General features: G+C 47.1%; 1 pseudogene; it reads right to left on the reverse strand.

Moving 5' to 3' along the window:
• Nucleotides 1–1,155: 1,155 nt before the first annotated feature.
• LOC131495577 (putative olfactory receptor 10J6) lies at nt 1,156–24,666 on the reverse strand (annotated as a pseudogene).
• Between the last annotated feature and the right edge of the window lie 652 nt (nt 24,667–25,318).

The raw sequence follows: 25,318 nt of genomic DNA on the forward strand, positions 1-25,318 counted from the left end.
AAGCACCAGCAGTGCATAATTAGGGGACGTCCTTACTGTGAGCTGCTCTATGGGAGGTGCTTTGGTTGGTTAACCTGGGTGACTTTGATTTCTTAATTGCGCTATGTATGATCAGAAATCCTTGCCTATTTCTCGACCCTAAGGTAGTGAAAGCTTAGGTTGGGTTCTCCCATCCATATATGTAAAGGAAAATGTTTTGGGAGGTGAAGAAGTAAGACTGAAGCTTTCTGCATAAAGCTAGGACCCTCGGTAGACTCATTACCGAAACGAGGAAATAACAAGGAAATATACACACATAAGCTCCAGGTGGGGAAAAATGCTCCCCTAAAAACAGACACCCTGAGCCTGCACACTAATAATCTGCAGTCTGAATTTACACAATCCATATGCTCTGATAACTCCCAAAGAGAGATAATAACATGTAAAAAGATTGCCTTCCTATGACACTTTGGTGTCTGGGAAGTGTTTTTTTCCTAAATTCTTTGGGTGCTGAGCCAGTGTATTTGAAATCATTAAAGAGCTTTTCAGTTTGAAGTTGGTAGCAGAATGTTGACTTTTCTCTTGGAAGTGCTGTAAAAGCAGAGAAGCGAAGGAGAATCAAAATATAAATTATATATTTGGAAAGTTAGGAAACGTTAAAGACATCGGATCACAAAGTAAGTGCAGAGAAAATTAAGCAGGGGCGTGCACAGGAGGAAGCAGGGAGAACTTGTCAGCAGAGGACATCTCTTTTTTTTTTTTTTTTTTTTTTTAGTTTATTTCTGAGCACAGCGGGGAAGGGTCAGAGAGAGGGGGACAGAGGATCAGAAGTGGCTCTGTGCTGACACCCACGAGCCCACTAACCCACTAACCATGAGATCTCAACCTACCGAGCCACCCAGGAGCCCCGAGGGCATCGCTTAAAGTTAAGAGTCCCCACTGAGGAAAATTCCTTCCTTTTCAGTAATGGTAAATACAGCCTATAGACCGTAGGACAAGCTTTTGTTCTAAAGCTTTTGTTCTCCTGGGCCAGGTTTGTTTCCAGAACCTGAGGAAGTGGGGGTAAGTGAGAAATTATGTAGCAAGTCTCCTGTGGAAATGACCTGTCTTGGTGATGTGAGTCACAAAGGGGGGAGGGGGGAGCGCTGGGAGGAGGGGGTAATGACTCACTGAATTCTACAGCAGCTTGTCCCCATGCTGAATGGCATAGCACAAGACGAAGGCTTGGATCATAAAGAAGTCCAGGGATCCTGGAACACGGTCCAGGTTCAGGGAAAATGCCCCAAAGCTGAGTAGGTGCAAGAGGAACCCTCCCAGGGTGGGCACCACGATACAACCAGAAAGTAGGAAAGGAATAGCCTAAATCAACTGGCATATGAAGAAGAGATCCCAGCAAAGCACGTCTATGGAGGAAATGAATGTTCCCAATTTTAAAATGCAGTGAAATTGTTTCTCTGACACCAAAGATCCAGGAGCTTAGGGAAAAGCAAAACCTAAGCCTACGAGGAGCAAGGAATGAGGTAGAAGGAAACGAGTACCCTTATCCCATCAACAAAAGTAAAAGATAAAGGGGCGCCTGGGTGGCGCAGTCGGTTAAGCGGCCGACTTCAGCCAGGTCACGATCTCGCGGTCCGTGAGTTCGAGCCCCGCGTCAGGCTCTGGGCTGATGGCTCGGAGCCTGGAGCCTGTTTCCGATTCTGTGTCTCCCTCTCTCTCTGCCCCTCCCCCATTCATGCTCTGTCTCTCTCTGTTCCCAAAAAAAAAAAAAAAAAAAAAAAAAAAAAAAAAAAAAAAAAAAAAAAAAAAAACGTTGAAAAAAAAAAAAAAAAAAAAAAAGTAAAAGATAAAGGAGAGAAAAGGAGAGTAGACAGATGATGAAGATTTGGAAAAGGATACCAAGTATAGAAATAAGAAAGTAATGGGGTGCCTGGGTGGCTCAGTCAGTAAAGCGTCTGACTTCAGCTCAGGTCATGATCTCACAGTCCATGAGTTCGAGCCCCGCTTCAGGCTCTGTGCTGACAGCTTGGAGCCTGGAGCCTGCTTCAGATTCTGTGTCCCCTCCTCTCTCTGCCCCTCCCCAGCTCATTCTCTGTCTTTCTCTCTCTCTCTCTCTCTCAAAAATAAATATACTTATAAAAAGAACATATGGGGCGCCTGGGTGGCTCAGTCGGTTGGGTGGCCGGCTTTGGCTCAGGTCATGATCTCACGGTCCGTGAGTTCGAGCCCCGCGTCGGGCTCTGTGCTGACAGCTCAGGGCCTGGAGCCCGTTTCAGATTCTGTGTCTCCCTCCCTCTCTGCCCCTCCCCTGTTCATGCTCTCTCTCTGTCTCAAAAAAAAAAAAATTAAAAAAAAATATAAAAACATAAATATAATACAATAAACCAAAATAAGATAATGGAGGAGAGGGGAATAAAAGGGACCAAGAGGAAATACACTCTTCTGTCGCTAGTCCTAAATTAGATTATCTAATAATTAAGGACACTGTATAAAAGAACAGTTATAAAGGGGATCACTACAAAAAAATGCCAGCATTGAAAATCCTAAAAAACACACCCCGAACAAAACCCGAGTCCAGGTAGAAGAAACCCCACAGAATTTAACATAGATGGCTTGCTTCAGGAGCACCTACTGATCAACAGCAGAATAAAAACTCAAATTATGTCAAATATAAATAAGCCAAACTTCTTTACCCAAAAGGGTCAGATTATATCACAAGACTCCATTCTAAAAGTGATTCAGAAAGCTTGAAAATGCAAGTAGGGGCAGTCACATCAGGCAAATTCAAACAGAATGTCTGCTACGGTTGAATTCTGAGCCAAAAGCATTAAACAAGAACAAAAGTGCCCTTCCTAATACTCCAGGATGTGAATCATAATGAACACTCATAGATGAGAAATTGTAGAAAATAGATACACGTTACTGGCCTTTAAATCTTACTTTAGCTCATGATGAAGTGGACAAAAGGTAAGTACTTACAAGCTTTTGATCTCAAAAATAAAATTGATATATACCAAACTTCGTAGCCTGAAAACGGAATGCATGTTTCATTCAAGTTCCCATGGGCTAGTCACAAAATTTGAGCATACATTAATCCATGAAGAATCCATAAGCAAAGCAACGCGTTCTAGAAAAGGGAGCTGAAATATTTTCTGATAAGTCAATAACAGATAATGAAAAAATAGGAACCCTCCCCACAAAATTGGTTCTCTTAAAACCTACTCCAACCACATTAGACAACTCAAAAAAAAAAAAAAAAAAAAAAATCCGGGTCTCAATGGCAACAGAATACCCACCTGGGAAATAATGGAAAAAAAACCCTGGAAATAATGCTAGAACTCCAGTGTGGTTTGTGGACTACTAAGGCAGTGCCCAGGGAAGTATTGATCTCAATTTATAGTCAATGAGAATAAATGTATTAATCTTCAGTTAAAAAAAAAATCCTATGGAAACACTGAATAAAGGAGTTTAGAAAAAAAGCAAGAATGATCTGGGAAACAGGAAAATGACTAAAAAATAAATGAAGGCAGGCCCTTTGGAAAAAATAAAACAGAAAAACCAACAAGGAATCCAGAGGTCAGGATTCTAATAGCCCTGGTGGCTTCCTTGACTGGGGGTCCATGTGGCGACCCCCAGAAGGGTGGGCTGGGACTCTGGGTCAGCCGGTTTTGCAGTGTGAGCAGATTTTCTTCTGAGAAGCCTCTCTGTTTGCTCTTGAGGCCTTTTGGCTGACCGGATCCTGTTCGTTCAGGTTCTGCTGGAAAGTCTTCCTTAAAGTACACTGTTGAAAGACTTCGATCCCATCTATAAAATACCTTTAGGTTAGTGTTCGATTGAACGACTGGGGGCTATTGTTGACTATCCCCTAATCTAACCAGACGGGCAGGTAGCAGTGTTCCTCATAAAAGGTGATTGTTAGAGTTCCCTTGACCTGCAGTTCTTAAACTTTTCCTACTGAAACGTCCGCATTGAGCCAGGGAACTTTCTACAAATAATGATCCCAACTAATTCTGGAAGATGTAGAAAATCTGAACACCAGTTCCCAAAGACATGTCTTTAGGAGCTCTTCCTTGAGAGCCTATCATGCCCTAATGTTCATGTAGAAAAATTAAAGAATAGCCAGGAATCGGGGTGCCTGGGGGCTCAGTTGGTTAAACTTCTGACTTCGGCTTAGGTCATGATCTCACGGTTCATGAGTTTGAGCCCCATGTTGGGCTCTGTGCTGACAGCTCAGAGCCTGGAGCCTACTTCGGATTTTATGTCTTTTTCTCTGCCCCTCCCTTGCTCATGCTCTGTCTCTCTCTCAAAAATATGACAAAAAAAAAATAGCCAGGAAAATTTCTACCACTGAACATAAAATTATACAGGTTAAAATAGTTTTATACCAGCACGTAAATAGGCCATTGATTAGAAGGTCTGAGTATTGACCCAAATGCATGTGGGAATGTAAGCTCTCATAAAGGTATTTCAAAACCCTGAAAAGGAAGAGTATTCAGTACATATCCAGTACATGGTATTGAGCCATCTAGAAAAAGGTTGCATTGTGCACATGTAATATACTAGACAAAATGGGTTAATGTTTTAAGTGCAAAAAAGGCTATACATGAGGAGAAAAACCAAGAAAGTCTTTAAAAATACTTCTGGTTAGGAGAGAGCCTATCTAAGCATGCCACAAATATAGCAGTTATAAAAAAAAATCTTAAAAATTCTTTGACAAAAGCAAAGTCAAAAGACAAATTACAAAGGAGAAATACTTAGTATGGAACGCAGTCCTTTGTGATAGGACACTCTCTATAAGTGGCCTTTATAGATTATTTGGGAACAGACCAATAACCCGCTAGAAAACCCAGCAAAGGCTTGGATACATAGCTCAGAGGAGAGAGCAGACAAGCAACTCCTAAACCCATGAAAAGATGGGCGCTCTCCTTTATAATTAGGAAAATGCAAATTAAAACTTCACGGCTATGCTAATTTTCATCAGTCAGATGGACAAAGATGAAAAAGTTTGGAAACGCTGCGTGTTGGCAAGCGTGTGGGAAAGCGGCACTCTTTTATTGCTGTGGGAGAGCTAATTGCTACACTCTGTGTGGCCGTTGGGCTTGTGTTTCGCCAGATTTTGTGACTACATTTGCAGGGGAATGGTTGGAGAGGAGTCCAGCTTTCAGGATATAAAGGACATCGGGTTCCGCAACTGTGCCTCGTAGCTTAGTCCTCCTCTGCCGTTGGTGTGCCGTGATCGTAACGTGCAGTGGGGTGTAGAGTCCCCACCACACAACCGCAGTCTGAAATTGCCTGCTGGGACTTGTGCCCTAGGCTTTCAATTCTTTCCCGTGAAAGCCCTGATTCTCTCCGTGCTAAGTATTCACTGTGCTAAATCCTGGGAGCTCTTCTACTCTGCACCCGTACTTCTAATTCTTGCCTGAGGTGCAGCTCGTCTTGACCTACACAGCATAGGCACAGGCTTGCTCTCACTCTCCAGTGTTGACCTGACTATTCTACCTCCGGTCTGGTGCACCAGGGCGCTGGGTCTTTGTACTTGACCTCTGGCCCGGTGAGCCAGGGCGCTGGGTCTTTGTACTTGCTCAGCCTGTCGTCTATCCTGCCTCCGGTAAGGTGACACTGTGCAGTGACGTTATGCCAAAGACCTCTTCTGTCCCGACCTCAGAGCGTTAATTCAGAAGCAAACGCGAATTGGTGGCTGGCTAAGGTGCAGAACTAGAGACGCAGCCGTTGACGAGGGAGGGCTCTGCTGTTGGATGGAGTGGGGGTGATGGTATTAAGCCGGGAAAGTACTGCCCAGGGAGGGTGGCCCCTGTTGCCTGGCAGGAGGCTTTCATTTAGGGCTGAGAGGTGGCTCAAGCGTGCCCCTGAGTAAGGAACGTGTTTGGTGAAGCGAAGCAGGTGTGCCAGCTGCTGGCCCGGCAAGTCTTGCCACGTAAGGGAGGAAGGGTGACCAGGGAGGCAAACCTGGGTTCACTGCCCAAGGAGAAGCTGTAAGGAGAGGCCGGCTGTGGATCCCGGATCGGCTGCGAGGGAAGAGTTGTATCACAGGGGATTCTCCCCTGAGTTCTGCAGACTGACTGCAGACAACCCCAAAGGTGAGCTCAGGCGAGGGTGTGATCTCAGGAATTCTAAAATTAAAGGAGCCGCAGAACTTCCTGCGTAGCAGGTTCTGTAGAGTGTGTGGGAATCCTCTTTGTCAAAAAGAGGCATGTTCACGGGGAGCAGGACTCCTTTTAACATTTATAATTAAATGGGTCTTAATTATGCATAGGGTGGTAAGTGTTAATTGATGTGAAGTGGAGAAAAGAAAGAGGTCTATTTAGAAGGGTATGTGTGTCCCAAAGGGCTTGGTATTAACCATCCAAGGCACGATTCCCCCTCTACATCTGATGAGGAAGTGACAGAAGCGCCCCTATGGCCTCGGGGACAGAGGTAATGGGAATGGGGACTTACCCTGCTGTTCCAAATCACATGTTTGCTAGAACAGACTTTCCTCTGGATCCCTCCCACTATACGTTTTCTCTAGTCTGGCCTTGGCTCCAGGGTATTAATAGGGGAATTAACAGATGCTTTGAAATCTGACAAATGCATATCGTTCGGCTTCCATCATTTTGTTATGGCTGATATTAAGTGCCTAACACATGTCAGCCACTATGTCTAGTGCTTTGCTTGTGTTAAGGTTTCAAAATGGAAGCATTATGTCCATATTATATATGTACACAGGGGAGTATGTTACACATGATCATAAACACACTTGTGGAATTACCACTTAGATCAAGGGAGAATATTCCTTAGGACCCCAGAAGCATTCCCTGTACTCCTCCCCGGGACTACACTCTCTTCTCTCTGGAAGTCCTTACCTCTAACACCCGAACTTTATTTGAAATGGAATCTAGCAGTTTGCATTGTGTCTGGCTCCGTTTCCTCCACCTTATTTGTGGGATTCATTCTCGTTCCATGTAGTAGCAAGTTATTCACCCTTGTTGTAGCATTTTAATGTGTGAATTGAGCTCTATTTTTCCCCGGTACTCCTAATAGGCATGCCCAACGTTTCTGCCACTGGTCTATCATGAGTATTGTTTTCATGAACATTATTGTATGCATCTTTTGGTGAAAATATATATTTTGGGTATATGCTGAAAATAAAATTGCTAGGTCCCAGGGTACATAGGTCCCAGGGAAGTGGGGCCTTCGGGAGGTGCTTAGATCATGGGGACAGAGTCCTCACCAATGGGATTATTGTTCTTATAAAAGAGACCCCAGAGAGCTCCCTCGCCCCTTCCACCATGTGAGAAAGTCTGTGATCTGGAAGAGGACCCTCTCCTGACTATGCTGGACTTCCAGTCTCTAGAACTGTGAGAAATGCTATAATCCACCTAGTCTGTGGCATTTTGTTATAAGCAGCCTGAAAGACTAAGATGTTGTGGTCTTCAATCTGATTTCCCTGATTGCTAATAAGGTTGATATATCTTGTTTTACTTGTTTGCAATTTGGATATTACCTTTGGTGAAGTGTCCCCTCGAGCCTCCTGACCGCTTTTCTTTTGGATTCTTTGACATTTTCTTGAGGAAGTTCTTTACACACATTGGATATAAAGCTTTTATCACCTTTTCCCAAATTAATAGGTTCAATGAAATACCAATAAAAGTTCCAATAGTTTGTGTAAATTGAGAAACTCTACAATTTACATGGAAATGCAAAAGGCTAGGAATAGCTAAGAACACTCTAAACGAGGAAGTTGGAGGATTACTTTACTGGATTTCAAGATACATTAATGTGAAAGTGGTTAAGACCTGTGGCATCGGCACAAAGACAAATCAATGAAATGGCATACCGGAAACAGACTCATGCTCAGACACTTCTGACAATATGGCATTGAAAAACAGCGGAAAAGATTTTTTTCCCTACTGATTCCGGATCAGCTGAATATACAAACAGAAAAGATTAAAAACCTGATCCCCGCCTCACACCTTACTCAAATATAAAATCCAGGCAAATTATAGATGTAAACATGTAAGATAAAATGTTAAAGCTTCTAAAAGATCACATAAGAGCATCTTTATGGCCTTGGGAAGGGAAGAGTTTCTTAAGTAGGACATTCAAAGCACTAACCATAAAGGGAAAGGCTGCTACATTGGACTGCATTAAAATAATGTCTTTATATCAAAAAATGCCATTAGGGGGTAAGGCCAGCCCTTGCAGAGGGGGAGAACGTATTTGCTTGGGGGTGGTTGCCAGATGGCTGTGTCAACTGACTTCTGGCTGGTGTTGGCCGATGGGAGGTTAGAAGGCAGAAGGAAGGGAGAAGCAAGGATCTCTCCACCCCCGCCCCGCCTCACCCCAGCTGTGGGTAGCCTTTCTGGCAGCAGCTGTATCTTCTCCATGGTTCCCACTTGAATTCCTGCTTTTACTAGTTGGTGACAACCCCTGGGTTCTGAGAACCCTTCCCGTATTAGGTCCCACTAGTGCCCTAATTCCCCTCCTTTCAGCCCCACCTGATTTCAGCACTGCTGAGCCGGACAGCTCCGGACAGTTTCACTTCCTTCAAGCACTCCTGTGTCATTCACCTTCTGGCCTGGGGTTTCTAGTCCACTGCAGAGATTTCCAAAAGCCCCCTTGGCAAGCAAGCATGTACAGCCAGGAAATGTAGGGTATCAGCCTCCTGAGGGTTACCCTCAATATATGAGAGATGGAAACTGATGAACAAATACTTCTCCCACTCAGTCCTCAGGTGGAAAAATCTGTGTGTTCTACGTGTTCCTTGGAAGATCCTGGGTGGGATTGGGCTTCCATGACCCACAGCATGTGACCTCACCAATGCACCCTTATGCTGGAGTTTTTTCCTCCCTTATTCTAACACCTCACTCTAGCTTCTTGGAACCACTCCCTAAGTTATAGTTAACCCTTGAACAACATGCATTTCAAAAGCATGGGTCCACTTACATGTGGCTTTTTAAAAATCTAGTACTGTAGATGTATTTTCTGTTAGGTTTTTCTTAACATTGTCTTTAGCTTTATTGGAAGGATAACCGTATATAACAAGTGAAACATACAAAGTATGCGTTAATCAACTCTCTGTTATTGGTGAGGCTTTTGGTCAACAGTAGGCTATGAGTAGTTAAGTTTCTAGGGAATCAGGTTATACGTGGATTTTTGACCGCATGGGGTAGATGTCTGTGCCCCTAACCCTTTCATTGTTGGTATCCGTAAGCTGTGTTTGCCCATAAGCTCTGGACTCAGGCTCTGATTTTCAGTGGGAGGCAGGGAATACAAGCCAAGACACTGCTTTCTCTTAGCCCTTCCAGTGTAAGGATGCTACCAGATTTTTGATGTGGTTAATCCCTGGTCTGTCTCATTGTATCCTGTTGGAGTTCCTGTATTACCTTCCTCGTGTCTTCCATATGTTGAGTGGACTCTCTTCTCAGTTACTCTGACTGATAAACCATTCTGGCCTCTACTCCTCCACTCTACGACCTTGTAGCTTTTCTAAATCCTGGCCCTATTCCTGCCTCATAGTCATGAATCTGCAGGGGCTCTTGACCGTTTTCTGCATGCTTGCTATAAAGTCATCTGATCGTAGACATTTGTCGTTTGTGTCGCGAGAACAGGAAAGCGTAACTCGGCAGGTAGTTTGTTGACCTTTGGAGACCAAGGTCCACATCCTGACTCTGTCGTGAGTGATGGTGGCGGCAAGGTCTTCTCCCTCGTTTCAGGTTCCTCACGTGCAAGGTGGAAACACGAGTATTTGTTAGGTTTAAGTGAGTTAGTTCACTTAGGGCAATCGTGATAGGTAAAAAGCATTAAATAAATGTTTTCATGGCGACTCCAGAATCTACCCTTGTTTTGTTTTCAGTCCTGATGCATCATGGATATTTCCCCTCAACACTTTGATAAACTAATCTTATTCATTCGCCTAAGAATACTTGCTGAGTGTCTATCCCACATTTGCATTCGTAAGCCTCCTTGTCACTTGTAGCTTAGCATTCCAGAAACCAAATTCTCCGTCTGTTTCTACCAGAGACTCTCACATCCCCCAAGATAAGCTGTCATCTCTAACATTCTTGAGAGTATCATTTCACTTTTTCTAGTCATCACAGCTGTAATTACCATAACTTCTACAGTGGCTTATCAACGTGAAAATGCTTTTTAAAACATAATGCTAAACTATAAACATCCCGAGGACAGGGTTAGTGCCTTGATTGCATATCCCCAGCATTATTTTATAGCAAATGACCAAGAAGTGTTCATTAAAGGGGTTATTTTAGATCTTAACAAACCTTGCTATATCTCAGAGTGATCCTAGTTTCCACATGAAAAAGTAGCCCCAGGGAGATGGGTTACCGATTCTGTGCTCCTCATCTTGACCCAGAAATTCACACAATGTTTAAGTGGCTGAGACAGAACTTCCATTAGTTTGGAACATGTGTGGTTTTTACTCATTCTTTCCTTCATTATCCTTGTTCGGGATTGTTCCTTTGCATTCTATCTGCTTGGACTCTGCTACACCGTCTTCACCCTGGACTCGCCATCCCCACTGGGCCGCCACCCCCCCCCCCCCCGGCTGCTTGTGGTTCTCTCGCCCCCTGTTGGAGCTGAGCCGGGTCAGCCTGAGGACAGACTCGTCCAAGTATCGAGGAGCCAGCGTGGAGCTTGCCACTAACAGCAAGCTTCCAGATTCTGACCATCCTGGGTCTGTTTCCTTACATGTAGAATAAAACGAGTATCAAGTTACTGGATCTGAATGATCCTTTGAAGCGGTGACATCCTGGTGACACCCGTGTGCTCCTGTCACTGTCTTTCTGCCTCATCTTCAAGCCCCTCCTTGTCTGGCTCTGCCTCCCGCCTGCTCGTATTGTTCCTAGCTCCCTCTCTGCCTGGCAGCAGGTCCCCTGCCCGTGTGTTTAGACGTGGAAGGCTCCTTCCCTCTGGCTCTTCCTAAGGCTCCGGGGAAGAGGGAGGGGAAGGGCCGCATGCGGTGATGGGGGTTCCTCTCCTACCAGTGTGTTAGCTTTGTGCTTTGCTGCCTTCCCTGTGTTCGTTTCCTGGGGCCGGGCGTTGTGTGCGTGTATTTCCATTCCCGTGAACTCCCATCACCGTGTACCCTTCACAACGTGAAGGCCAACCTTCCAAAGAAAAAGAGCAGATCAGATCAAAGCCTAACGTGTCATGGAAGGGTGAAAAGCCACTCACCATCTTTCCTTTAGTCTGGGCTGGGGGGAGCCGGGAGGGGACTCTGTGTGTGTAGGCTTCTCGGGCTCATGCCATCCCTTACGCCAGTCCTGTCCTCCTCCTGACCTGAGAGCAGCACTCTGAACGTTCGGCTCCTCTCTCTCTCAGGTCGACAGGTAGTGCAAGGATGCCATCAGGGAACTTTCTCCCTGATAGAGTCTCAGAAATAAAAAAACAGCGTGGCGTGGTGCAAACTTAAAATGCCACGAGGAAGAAAGCTCGGTAGGAGTGTGAGACCAAGGAAATGTTTGTCAGAATGAGGACAGCAAGTGGCGTGTATGTTGATAACGATGCACTTATGGCACGGGGGCAACTCCAGAGCGGGGCGGGTGGGGTGGCGCTGCCAGGAACTCCATGCCTGGCGAGAATCTTGTTTTGGTCTAGAAAGAAACTGGAATAGGCGATCTAGGATGATCCTCTGTAAATATGATCTATGTGTAAATGACTCTGCAGTGAAATTAACCTGTGGCCACTTCTCCGGAGGTCTTTGAAAACAAGTAAGTTCTAGGGTGCTGGTAATGGATTAAGTGATCTCCTAAGTAATGTATGATAATCGGGCACAAAGAAAAAAAAAGTATGCAGCTAGAAAGAAAAACCCCACAGCTTTGCCTACACGCCAGCCAGAGCTTCCAGGGGAAGAATGTGCAGCCTTTGTTTTTATTTGGTGAGGTACTTTGGTGCTGTTTCAGGCACCAGAGCTCCAGCTGCTGGCTCAGGCTGGGTTCAAGGTACGGCCCATCCTGCCTGCTTGGGTGACATCTCACGTGGCTATCAATCTCTGGGTCACCGCCCAGCCCACCCTCCTTGTTCAGATTCATTGCACCGTTGACATCTGATTCCCCGTCTAGACTGTTGGCTTGAGGATGGGTTCCCAGAGAATCCGGGAATTTGATGGTGGGCTCCAGGCAAGAAGCTGAGTAGGATTTCTTTGCCAGTCTTTCTCCACATTCCGTTTCCCTGGGGCTGGCCGCCCGTATGATACCCCTAATCCGGTAAGCGTTTTCACGGAGCCCGCGATTTGGCGACAGGGCCTCGGTCCTCGATGTCTCACCTGAAATACCCTTCACAGTACCCAGCCTCCCCTTGCTGCCCTAATTTACAACCACCCTCTTTCACTTTCTATTGTGCTTCCTCATCTGCCTGCCTTCCCTCTCTCGCTCCTTCCTTTAGGAAATCCTGCCCTCTCTCTCCACCCTGTTTTCTTTCCTCTTAGGTTTCTACGCTGCTCCCTTGGTGTCCTAGACGTGACTTTTTTGGAACACTTACCAATATCTGCTCACTTGTTTGAGTGGCCCCCTGGATTGTGAGCTCCTTGGAGCAGGGCTTTGTATCAGAAAACCTCAGGGAATGATGGTTGATCAATTCATTAAGGAATTCCTTTTCTTTGATCTCCCTTTCTGTTCCAGGGACTTGATTTGTCTGTTCCAGGCATTAGAACTAGGATCCTGTCTTGCCCTTGCCAGCTGGTATCCCTCTTTAAACCAAAGCTCGTGCTCCTCAACCTTGGTCCAGGGTCTCCTGCCTGTCAAATTATGCACGTTCTTGTCTTTTAGGGTATAATCTGATGCCTTCATCTCATGTCAGTATGAATTAAGACCTAAAGGTGTTCTACAGTTACCTTTTTTTTTTTTTCTCCAAGTCAGCTAAACTTGGTTTTTGTCATCAGCAGGTGCACTGCTAACCTGGTCCTTATGGGTGGGTCCTGGGAAGTTCCCGTAGTTTCTGATTAAAGACACCTGAGGTTCTCACCAGTGAGAAGTCCCAGGTTCTTCATGCTCGGAGTTGAATGATAGAACCCAAGCGCCCATGCAGGGCTGGCTGCATGGGTGCATGGCCTTGGCATGGACGCTTTCTCTGAATGTGGGTTAAAGCTCTTCTGGTGTTGCCTTGAGATTTTGGTAGCCTTTGAACAAAGGATCCTAGAGTTTGATTTCGTGCCAGCACTTGATTATGTGGCTGAGCTGGGTGTGTGTGTTTGAGGGAAAGGCCTAAATAACAGTTTTGAAGACACAAACATTCCCTGACTTTCTTCAAAAACCTACTGTGTGTAAGGGCACCTGGGTGGCTCAGTTGGTTAAAGAGGCCGACTTCAGCTTAGGTCATGATCTCACAGTTTGTGAGTTTGAGCCCCGGGTCGGGCTCTGTGCTGACAGCTGGGAGCCTGGAGCTGCTTCCGATTCTGTGTCTCCCTCTCTCTCTCTCTCTGCCCCTCCCCTGCTTGCACTCTGTGTGTGTTTCTGTGTCTCAAAAAAAAAAAAAAAAACAAAAAAAACTACCATGCAGACTTTTTAAAAAGTTAATTGCTAATATTAGTGAGGATATGAGGAAAAGAGCAGTCTCCTTTATTACTGGGGTAATGTAATTTTCCTAGAGGGAAATATGATTTTGTATATATTTAAACCTTCAAAAAGTTCCCTTCGTCTTGAAATTCAGAATCTTAATACATCATCCTCCATATCTTTACCCTCAAGGCTATTTTTTTTGTTTTGACTTTTATTTTCAAATTTTATTCTTAAACTATGGGCATGTATTACCTTAAGAATCAAGCAGTACTAAAAAAGCTTCTAATGGAAAAAAAAACATTTCCTGCTTTATCCTTCCTCCCTCCTAAGTCCTAATTCCCAGAAGCAATTCGTTTAGTGATGTCTTCTGGTATTTACCTCTCTGTTCCTATACTATTCCATGATTTATCAAATTTAAGAAATCTATTGACTTCCCGTTCTAGTACAGATAATTTAAGTCTTCTACCTCCCCACGATCATGCTGATGTCTTTTTTTTTTTTTTTAATTTTTTTTTAACGTTTATTTATTTTTGAGACAGAGACAGAGCATGAATGCGGGAGGGTCAGAGAGAGAGGGAGACACAGAATCTGAAACAGGCTCCAGGCTCTGAGCCATCAGCCCAGAGCCTGACGCGGGGCTCGAACTCACGGACCGCGAGATCGTGATCTGAGCTGAAGTCGGCTGCTTAACCGACTGAGCCACCCAGGCGCTCCATGCTGATGTCTTTAATGCAGATCTTTCTGCGTACATTCTTAGACATTTGTTGGCTCTCTGTGCATAAGTTTTAGGGTTATGGGATTATTTATTTTTCCACCAAGCTGTGTGGGCCACGTGCATTTCTCGTTCTCGTGGTGGGTGACCAGGTGGTGACTCCTAGGGGGTCTCTGGGCACCTGGGTGCTCCAGCGATGCTCTGCCCCCTCTGTGCTCCCTCTGAGGCCAGCCTGGCCATCACTTTGTGGACAGCGCTTCTTCTCCAGTGTCTCTTTTATTCTGGACCCCAGTCTTTGGAATGTTCCACTTTGCCCTTTTTTTATTCCGCTGGGAGGAATTCCAACAGCCTATGAAAACAGAGCCCAAGTCGTTTAAAAAAAAGACAAAAAAAACGTTTTCATTCTTTATAGGTTAATCCTATTATGGAAAACAAAGGACTGAATATTCAAATATGCGATATGTAATCAGATTTCCTACTGCCTATTTGTTCATCCGGTTTTTTCCTTCTCCGTTCCTTTTCTCTTCCCCACGGGGAGAAGGCTGGGGAAGGTAGGATTAGAGATCCAGGATCCAGGAGGGCAAACCCACCCATAAGCCAGGGACAGCGTAGCTCTCCGGTTGAAGCTTGTCAAGAAGTCACTTGGAACCGACTGAAGTTCCTACTGTCCCTGGTCTGAGGCCTTCTGTTGGAAACCAGCGACTTCAGCTTCAGCATGAACCCACTGTGGGCCACGTGCATTTCTCGTTCTCGTGGTGGGTGACCAGGTGGGTGACTCCTAGGGGGTCTCTGGCACCTGGGTGCTCCAGCGATGCTCTGTCCCGTCTGTGCTCCTTCCCTGGGCCAGCCTGTCCTTTGATGCCTACAGATTAAATTGAGAAGTCAAGTTTGTTTCCGGTTATGAATGTTAATTAACCCCATAGGACGCCCTCAAACTACACACTTGTCAAGTGTTTAAAGAGGCCCCGTGCGGGGCGCCTGGGTGGCGCAGTCGGTTAAGCGTCCGACTTCAGCCAGGTCACGATCTCGCGGTCCGTGAGTTCGAGCCCCGCGTCGGGATCTGGGCTGACGGCTCGGAGCCTGGAGCCTGTTTCTGATTCTGTGTCTCCCTCTCTCTCTGCCCCTCCCCCGTTCATGCTCTGTCTCTCTCTGTCCCAAAAATAAAAAAAATAAAAAAAAAAAAAAAAAAAACAAAACAAAAAAAAAAAAAACAAAAAAAAAACAAAAAAAAAAACAAAAAAAAAAAAAACAAAAAAAATAAAGAGGCCCCGTGCGAGCAGCCTGATGGAGGGGCTGAGGGCAGGAAGCTGTGCGCCTCCGTGAGGGCTGGGGCAGGGAGGGCTGGGAAGCTACTTCCATCTGGGGCGGGGCAGGTCCGAAGATTCCATCAGGCCCTGTGCCTCCGTGGAAGCGTCATCCTTCACCCTTTGGCTCTTGGCACTGAGCTTGCAAACCTTTCTCAGAGATAAAGGGGTTGGAGAACGTTCCCACATGTTTCAAGGTGTCTTAAATAAGGGGGACAATATTGGGTTGGGGGTGGGAGAGAGGTGCCATGAAAGGAATAGGAAGCCTCGTGCAGTGGTTTATTCTCCTGATCATACAGGTGCCTGAGAAGGAACACATCTGAATAAGCAAAGAAATTTAGTATCTTGTCTCTGCCCCCTCTTTCTTAGACGTGGCCGGGGAAGTCTTGTCTTACCTAAGTGAGAGCAAGGAATTCTCGCCTCCAGAGGCAAAGCTTTGTCTGCGGCCAGTTGAGACCCTGGCCTCATTTCAGAGTTTGCCTCTGTTCTTTGCAGCCAAGGCCAACCTCATCCGCACATTTGTTCTCCTTCAACAAAGGCTTATTGAGCTCCTATAAAATGGCAGGTACAGTCCCCTGCATACCTGCATAATACAATTTTGAAAATGTGTACAAAGTTCTCACTTCTGAAGGTTGAACAAAATCCCGTTACTAGATGGATTCCACTGAGCGCTAAACACTTTTACAAAATTCTATTTATGTGTAATCAGTTTATTGATCACTTTGAACACAGTTAGATGGGTATAAACAGTTTGATTTTTTTTTTTTTTTCCTCTCCAGCTTCTGTTTCCAACCAGGCTCTGTAGAATTTCTGTTTCCTGTCTTTTAATGCTATTTTGGGCAGAGTCTGTTTCCTCCTCTTTCAATTATTAAGAGTTGAGATCCCCTCCCCTAACTCTGCTGGCCCTGTCCATGGGCAGACGTGTGGTTCGGAAGGCAGAGAGATCTGTAGGGTCAGTGGTTTGTTCTTTTGATTGGCCTCTTCCTCCAGCTGTTCGTGCTGGGGATCGAGGGTTAGAAAAGGCAGGGTTTGCAGTTTCAGTGACTTTCTCTTCTACTTTAGCAGCCTCGGAAATTGTGGCTAGGGGAATTGCCAGCCAGGTTCTGAAATTTCTCCACCGCTTCAAGGCCTCTTCAAGGCATCAAGGTGGGTAAGGAGAGAGACAGAGACCTGTGGCTGTGAATTCTGTTGACAGCCTTGTTGGCAACCCCTGTGAGTGGTTATCATGGTTTCTGTGGCTGCTGCTGACGGATTTTGGGGTGTAGTAGACCTCCGAATGAGCTCTGGCATATGCAGGAGCTCTTTGGGGGGGGCCTATAGAACTTTCCGGACACGGGAATGCAGAGTCCCTTCCCTCTGAGACCCTACCTGCAGGGCACTCCTGCTGCCCTCACATGGGGACCCGCCAGTTACCTCCAGCCTCGCCCACTCAGTGGAGTCCATTTGATCTTAAGAAACTTGTACGTTTTTGTCATGCTCTGTCCTGTCCGATCACCTATTTACCCTATGGGGGGAAAGAGGGATTCCCGGCTGCAGATGGCACGAGGTGGCCAAACGCATGACAGCTGATGTTCGAGGAGATTGGCAGTGGTTGATGGGTCCCATGCAGGTCTGGAGGAGTCCCATGCAGAACGGTGGGGGCTGTACTAGGGAGCAGAGTGAACCGGAAGGGCTATAGGAGGCAGGCTTGCTCTGCAGTGACCAGATGCGGTGGCCCTGGCTTTCCACGGGAAAATAATCGGTCGGTCTGAAAAATTCCACCAGTTGGTGGGTAGGTGAAATCGGTCAGGTTGAGGACTGAGTGGGATGTAGCCGGTCCAGCTAATAGGGAAACTAGCCGGGCAAGGAGCCTTTCTCACTGGATGGGGTGGAGGGTGGGAGGAACCCATGGTTATGTCTCTAGGGCTCTGAATGGCTCAAAGACATCAGGGCAGGGTGTGGAGGTTCAGGTCTTAGAATGAGTATATCCTGCCCTCCGATTCCCTTTTCTGTTCGCCTTCTGGATCCAGGCACAGATCACTGAGTTCGCTGTCCATGAAGACATCCAGTGAGGGAATGAGATGTCAGTAAGCCCTTCTGGAAGCATTGCCCTGTTTCTGAGGGATTCTGGGTCCCAGGAGGATGAGACAGATAGGATAGGTGGGAATCCCCGATCCCCACATTCCCCGGGGTGACCCTTTGTTGGACTCAGTGGAGGGGGGATGTGCTGAAGGAAGATAGGGCTGTGGTTCTGATTGGGGGAGGGGGTAAGACTGGATCTAGAGTCCCTTGAGGAGCTCCAAATATTAGTGACCATTAGTGACCATCTTTAAAATGTATCTTCCCTTTAGATAGGGTTTTAAATCTGGGAGAGTAACACACTCCTACACCTGTTCCTTGAAGGGTTGGCTGCCTTCTGGCAAGACTCCTCCAAAGGCAGCTGGGCCCGGGGAGGGGAGAGGCCTCCCGTGTCACTTGGAGGGGAAGGGTAGTGTGACCCCTTCCTCCGCACTCTTCAAGCCGTGTTCTCAGCCTCTCCGCAGGGCTGGGATAGTTCAGAAAGCTCTGTTTCAGTTTCTGTGCTGAGACCTCTTATGAGCCCTCATGCAGGTCCTTCTGGGGTCCACCCGCTTTTTCTAACCTACCGCAGTTTGGAAACCGAATACAAGAAGGGGTTGCTGCCATAGTCCAGGACACTGACAGCTCAGAAATGTGACCCCTCCCATCCTAACCAGGTCACAAAAGGGAAACATGACATTTCTGAAGCAGGGAGACTAGAACAGAGGCAAAAACTGCCCTCCTGAAGACCTGGACGTTTCACGGCACAGGAGCGTGAGGGACACATGCTGTCCGTACATCTGGCCATCGAGACACAGTTTCAGATGCGTTCGCTGCACGTTCCAATTTTATATGATGGTCATTGAGATCCTTACGGCGAGAACCTTGCTGGGCGGTGAGGCTCCAGAAGCAGTTCTCATGCCCAGAGGTTTGCTGTGAGGTGTGGGAGGCAGGCGAGCAGACGGGGATGTTTTAACACACGGGGAACAAAGAGACTCGCATCGAGGGGCGCCTGGGGGGCTCAGTCGTTAAGCGTCCGACTTCAGCTCAGGTCATGATCTCACGGCTCATGAGTTCAGGCCCCGCATCAGGCTCTGTGCGGACGGCTCGGAGCCCGGAGCCTGCTTCGGATTCTTTGTCTCCCTCTCTCTCTGCCCCTCCCCTGCTTGTGCTCTGTCTCTCAAAAATAAATAAATATCAAAAAAAAATTTTCTTAAAAAAAGTATAGGGGCACCTGGGTGGCTCAGTCCGTTAAGCATCCGACTTTGGCTCAGGTCATGATCTCAGGGTTCATGGGTTCGAGCCCCGCGTCGGGCTCTGTGCTGAGAGCTCCGAGCCTGGAGCCTGCTTCCGATTCTGTGTCTCCCTCTCTCTCTGCCCCTCCCCCGCTCACACTCTGTCTCTGTCTCTGAAAAATGAACAAGCCTTAAAAAAAAAAAAAAATAAAAAATAAAAAGAGACTCACATCGAGTGGTGTGGGGGCTCACGGGGAACATCTCCGAGGTTGTTTCGGGAAGGCTTCCTGGTACAAGTGACGTCCAGGCCGAGACCAGAGGGACTCCGCGAATATACCACCTCTCAGAGAGGAGGGTCTAAGGTCTTCCAGAAAGATTAACGGTACGAAATGGCGGAGACAGAGTGGCAAAGACCTACTTTGACGTTAGCTGGCTCGTGTTGGCATCAGCTCTGTTCCTTACCAACGGGCATGACGGGAAGCCAGTTGGTTCCTACTGCTTCCGCTAACCTAAAAAGCGGGCATAACAACTCCCACTTCATAAGGTTATTATAAGGATCAAAGAAGGTACCTGAAGGTTGTCATGACGTGCAAAGCACTACAAAGCTTCGAAGTTCTGTCTTCAAGGAAATAATGGAGACGACTGATGGCGCGGGGCCTGCTGTGCAATAAACCCTCAGTGAATGGAAGCTGCTCCGCCATAGACCGTGCTGCTTTCCTGGGTTTGCAATTCCTGATCCCCTCGGAGATGAGTTGCTAAAGGGATCCACGCGGCGTGCCCTACTTAGCCCTTAGTGACCTCTGCCTCCTCCCTCTCTGCACTTACTTCCCAGAGCGAGTTGCTTCCCACAACCAAGCTTTGTGTTGCCGACGGCTGGTATTTCTGTGTCGGCTTTCTCCCCGGTTGATCCCTCTTAAGGGAGGAGAGAGAGGGGGGTAGGAAAATTAGGTGGGGAGAAACTGAGGGCTCTGGTCCCAGGAACAAAGGGGCCTGAGCTTTTGTCCAGGAGGAGTCAAGATCTAAAATTATAGAGGGATTTTTTTTTTTTTTTTTTTTTTTTTTGGCCTCATGATGGATTTGTAATTTTGTCAAGAGTATTAGGATAGGTCATGATTATTTTTCCCCAGTTCTATTGATAGGATGGATATTGAATATCATATAAGTTTAAGGTATACAATATAATCTGGTGTGTGTGTGTGTGTGTGTGTGTGTATACACACAGATATATACATACATACAGTGAAATGATTACCACAATAAGTTAACATCCATCACCACACGTAGTTACACATTATATTTTCCTTGAGAACTGTTTTTTTTTATTTTTTAAATTTGTTTCTTTTGAGAGTGAGTGGGGGGGGGGAGAGGCAGAGAAAAGGGGGGACAGAGGATCCAAAGCGAGCTCCACTGCCACTGTGGAACCCGATACGAACCGTTCGATCACGACCTGAGCTGAAGTTGGATGCTTAACTGACTGGGCCACCCAGGCGCCCCTTTTCCTTGAGAACTTTTAAGATCTACTCTTAGCAAGTTTCAGATACACGATATAGTGTTGTTACCTCAAGTCCTCATGGTGTCCATCTTCAGAATCTATTTATAACTAGAGGTTTGTACCTTTTTAACAAAAATTTGTTTTACTTTGAGAGAGAGACCGTGTGAGCAGGGAGGGAGGGAGGGAGAGAGAGAGAGAAGCCTAAGCAGGTTCCACACTGTCGGCGCAGAGCCCCTCGCGGGGCTCTCACAAAACCATGAGATCATGACCTGAGGGGAATCTGAGTCAGACACTTAAGCAACTGAACCCCCCCCCCCCCACCAAGGTGCCCTGGAGGTTTGTACCTTTTGATACTCTTCACTCGGTTTCCCCTACCCCTTACTCCTCACCTCTGCCAGCCACAAATCTGATCTGAGTTTTTGTTAGATTCCACATGTAGGTGAGCTCGTACAATATTTATCTATTTTTCACTTAGGACATCATGCTAAGTGTCCTAATCTTTAATTTTATATGGCGCGTCACTTTATTTAAAAACTTCCTTCCCTGTAAGTTTTGAAGATTATATCCTAGTATGGGTAGGCATGGTTTTTAATGAAAAAGTCAGCTGGTTCTCTGTTGCTAAGGGGTCAGTGCAACGACGAAATTAGAGAGGAGGGGTCCTGAAGCAACTGGGAAGCTGGCTTGTAGGAAGTCCAGGGAGGCAGAGGACCCTGCCACTGTGGCCCAGCTTATTACTGTTTTGGAGGTGAGGGCTGGTGGCAGCAGCCACGTGTCTAGCCGCCGAACACCTGCCAGGAAGTCCAAGTGTGGTGCGATACTTGAGTGGGTACTCGTTCTACCCAGCCCTGCTCTGGGAGGGGTCATAAGCACGAGATAAACCATTCCCGGTCCCGGTCTGCTTGTGATCCAGCAAGAGAAACATACCCGCGGTCAAACAACGAAAGCACCATGAGAAAACCGCACTAATGGAATTTCATGCCAAGAACTTGAGGGACGTGTAGAAAGGACGGTTGCCTGCGTTGGAGTCAAGGGCATCGAGCTGCAGGAGACCATGTGAGGCAGCCTTTGTGACCAGATGAGTCGGCACGGAATACATAGGTAAGGGGACTAAAACCATACATGCTTTTATATATAGTTTTTGTATGATATATATACATATATGGAAGGAGGCCAACCAAGAAACAGCCTCTTGACTCTAGACAACACAGTGATGGTTACCAGAAGGGAGGTTGGGGGGGGGAAACTGGTGATATAGGGATGGGAAGCAAGGAGGGCACCTGTGATGAGCACCAGGTGTTGTAGGGAAGTGTTGAATCACGGTACTGTACACCTGAAACTATTACACGGTACATTAATGTATTAAAATAAAAACTTAGAATATTTTCCTCTGTGGTCAGCAAGGCAGGATTAAATATCGTATTTATAACAGGCGCTGTTGAGCATAGAGCGAGGAGGCGAATCCAGGCTTCTGATTTCAGGTCTCTTCCCTTTCCCATCTTATGATGTGGCAGCTTATCTAAACCGTTTAGGAACTCCTTTATTTATTTATTTATTTATTATTAAAAAATTTTTTTTAACGATTATTTTAATTTTGAGACAGAGACAGAGTATGAACGGAGGAGGGGCAGAGAGAGAGGGAGACACAGAATTGGAAGCAGGCTCCAGGCTCTGAGCCATCAGCCCAGAGCCTGACGCGGGGCTCGACCTCACAGACCGTGAGATCGTGACCTGAGCTGAAGTCGGACGCTTAACCGACTGAGCCACCCAGGCGCCCCAGGAACTCCTATATTTAAAAACCTGGACACAGAGTCAAATGATTGCAGGCAACAGTCTGGAGGAGAGGTTTCGGCATCAGGGTTTAGGTCTCTTCTGGCAGCTGCTCTTGGGCCCGGCTCTGACGTTTAACTCCTGAGTGCACGGGTGGCTTGTGGTGTGTCGGCTGTTGTGGGCGTGTGGATGGAGGGAGAATACAGGGGAAACCTCCCGCTTCGGTCCTCGGACTCAGGAAGAGTGGCCTCGTGGAGAAGTAGTAAGGAAGCAAGGGGCTAGGTGAGGCGATGCTGCCTCTGGGGAGGGTTAGGACAGGTTTGGTCCCCACCCCACTTTCCTGCTCAGAACAGCCCTCCCCGGCCCGCCGCCTCCCTCTGCACACAAAAGGACAGATCTGAGGACCTGGGTGGCTTCTAGCACTGTCGGGGAGGACCTTATGGCAGATAAGGGCGCTCGGGCCCAGTTTTGATCTCTCAAAAGCTTCTGTAGGAAGCCTTGCTTCTAGGATGCAGAAATCTCAAAGACCTAGGGCAGAAACTACAAAGAGATGACCAGACCTTGGAAGAACTCTGGCTTTCCCGCTTAGAATCTCAGCTGCTTGTACGGCCAGACCTTACTTAGGGTGAGTTCCTGGGATGGCCCCATCCCTTTCTCAGGAGAAGGGAAAGGAAATCCCTCCTTTAAGAAGACAAGTGTCATCAAGCAACGGGCAGGTAAGCCTTCCGAACACAATACCGAGGAGAAAGAGGCATGTGCCTGAAGTGTCTAACTCTCCCTACCATCACCGGAGGTAAGAGTGTAAGAGGTTCTGTGCAGGCGGGAAACCAGAAAAGCTCCCAGAAGCTCTGGGGGAAAGGACAGTTTCCTTAAAAGGCCTGGTAGGAGTAGAGATTTTGGTTTTCAGCCTTTTTTTGGTGAATTGAACAACTACTCCTGACTGCCGGTGGTTTATCTCGTATTACCCAAGAAGTGCCATGGTGTGTGTGCAAATAAAGCATACTTTCATGGTTCTTACTCCCAAAAGAGCACAGCTCTGTTTGACCAACTTCTTTTTCTCCAGAATGGCAAGAGGGAAGCTGGCTCCACGGAGAGAACTGGCAGCCAGAGAAACTGACGAGCACGGTCAGACGTGATGTGAGAGTTGAGCGGCTCACAGCCGTGGCCACCCCTCTGGGGACCACACAGAATGGAAGCAAAGCCATTGGTATCAATCAAATAATAGAGGCTACACTTTCAAGAACGAAACTGAATTTCTTAATCTTTTTTTTAATACACGTCTCCCCTTTCCCAAAGGTTCTGATACAATTTCACTATTGACTATTCTTACCTTGCTGAGATTTTGCCCAGTTTCATTTTCTGTAGGTTATATTATGAAAGTTCTAGAAGTTTTTATTTTCCACCATAAAAGAGCCACATTTGATATGCTTTTAAGACGTCCCCTGCCCCACTCTAGAAGTGCAGACACATTTTCTTAACCATAATGCTCATCCTCCCTGACCTTTCAAATACCCAGATGAAAACACCTGGACCAAACTTGGGCATCTATGGAACCAAAAGATTTTATAGTAGGGGTGCTGAAGGAAGATGGGCACATCCCATTCCCGAAAGGACTGCACAGGACAGACTTGGAAGTTTGGAGGCAGTGAAGACACGTGTTGCTCAGGGATAGAGGTCTCTTACGGGCAGGGTCAACATAGTAAATGTTTCTTCTCACAGCTCTGCGTAGAGCATCCCTGACCTCCTTGGTCCTCGGACTGTAAACAACACGGTTCAACAACAGGGCTCAACAAAGGAGTGATGATGGTATAAGTCACTGAGAGAAGGTCTTTTTCCATTGAGTTCTCTGACTTGGGCTTGAGGTAGATGACGGAGGCGCAGCCGTAGTGGACGACGACCATCGTGAGGCGGGAGGTGCAGGTGGCAAAGGCCTTCTTCCGGCCCCGGGCGGAGGGGATCTTGAGGCTGGTGGAGATGATGAGGACGTAGGTGATGAAGATCAAGCCCACGGGGACCAGGATCACAGAGGAACTGACACCATAATTGTTGGTCTCAATGACAGTGGTGTCATTACAGGAGAGTTTTAGAACAGGGAGGATGTCACAGAAGAAATGTCCGACCACGCTGACAGGAGGGTAAGGTAAACATGGATGTCACCTGGACGGCCGGGCAGGCCAAGGCCGAAGGCTCCGCACATCAGCTGGACACACACCCTCGTGCTCATGATGACTGTGTACCTCGGGGTTGCAGATGGCCACACGGCGGTCATAGCCCATGACTGTGAGCAGAAATCAGTAGCTGCTGGCTAAGGCAACAAAGAACAGCCATCTGGGCGGCACAGCCTGCCGAGGAGATGGGCTGATTCTGGGCTAGGAGACCAGCCGGCATCCGTGGCCTGGTGACCAGTGTGTATGCGGCCTCTGAACTCACCAGCATGCTCAGGAATAAGTACACGGGTGTTATAGAGGTGACGGCTAATGCAGACGACCATCACGATAATGGCATTGCCAGCTGGGGTTAATGTGTACAGGATGAGAAAGACCACGAACAGAGTGGGCTGATGCTCTTGGAATCTGGAGAATCCCAGGAAAATGAACTCGGTCACTTCTGTGACGTTCTTTCTCTGCATTCTTCAGTTCCAGCGTCCGAAAACCATGTGGGGCAGGGGAGTCAGCACAGAGCAGGGATCAGAAAGGGTTGTAAGACCCGCACACACATGCACACGGTCTAATTTTTGGTCTATAACCAGGGTGCTGGCATAGGTCTTATGGCTGGTTTATCCCCTCCTTCCTTTTCAGTTCGTGATATCTGATCTTCCCTTAAGCCTCCGGCCAAGGACTCCGCATTTGGTGAGACTACCACATGGACCTTTTCAAAGTATCCTTGGGCATGCTATTTTTGTAGGGCACGGATGGGGGGCTTTTTCCTTCCCACCCCCTTTAATGTTTTATATTTGAGAGAGAGCCTGAGTGGGGGAAGGGCAGAGAGAGAGGGGGGCAGAGGATCTAAAGCAGGCTCTACGCTGACAGCAGTGAGCCTGATGCGGGGCTCGAACTCAGCCGAAGTTGGACGCTCAACTGACTGAGCCACCCAGGCGCCCGGCTTTTTCCTTTAATAACAGCCCACAGGGGCCCTGAGTCCGTGCTGCCCCAGCTTTGCCTGTGTGTCTTCCAGGGAAAGTATAAGCAGCCGGGACAAGAAAATGAGTGTCAGGGAGTCAGGCTCTTACTGAGATGGAGTCACTGCTGGGCAGCTGTCACTTAGGAAGAACGTGGGACAGG

The sequence above is a fragment of the Neofelis nebulosa genome, chromosome 15 (genome assembly GCF_028018385.1).
Source record: "Neofelis nebulosa isolate mNeoNeb1 chromosome 15, mNeoNeb1.pri, whole genome shotgun sequence".
In the NCBI taxonomy this organism is placed as follows: Eukaryota; Metazoa; Chordata; class Mammalia; order Carnivora; family Felidae; genus Neofelis; species Neofelis nebulosa.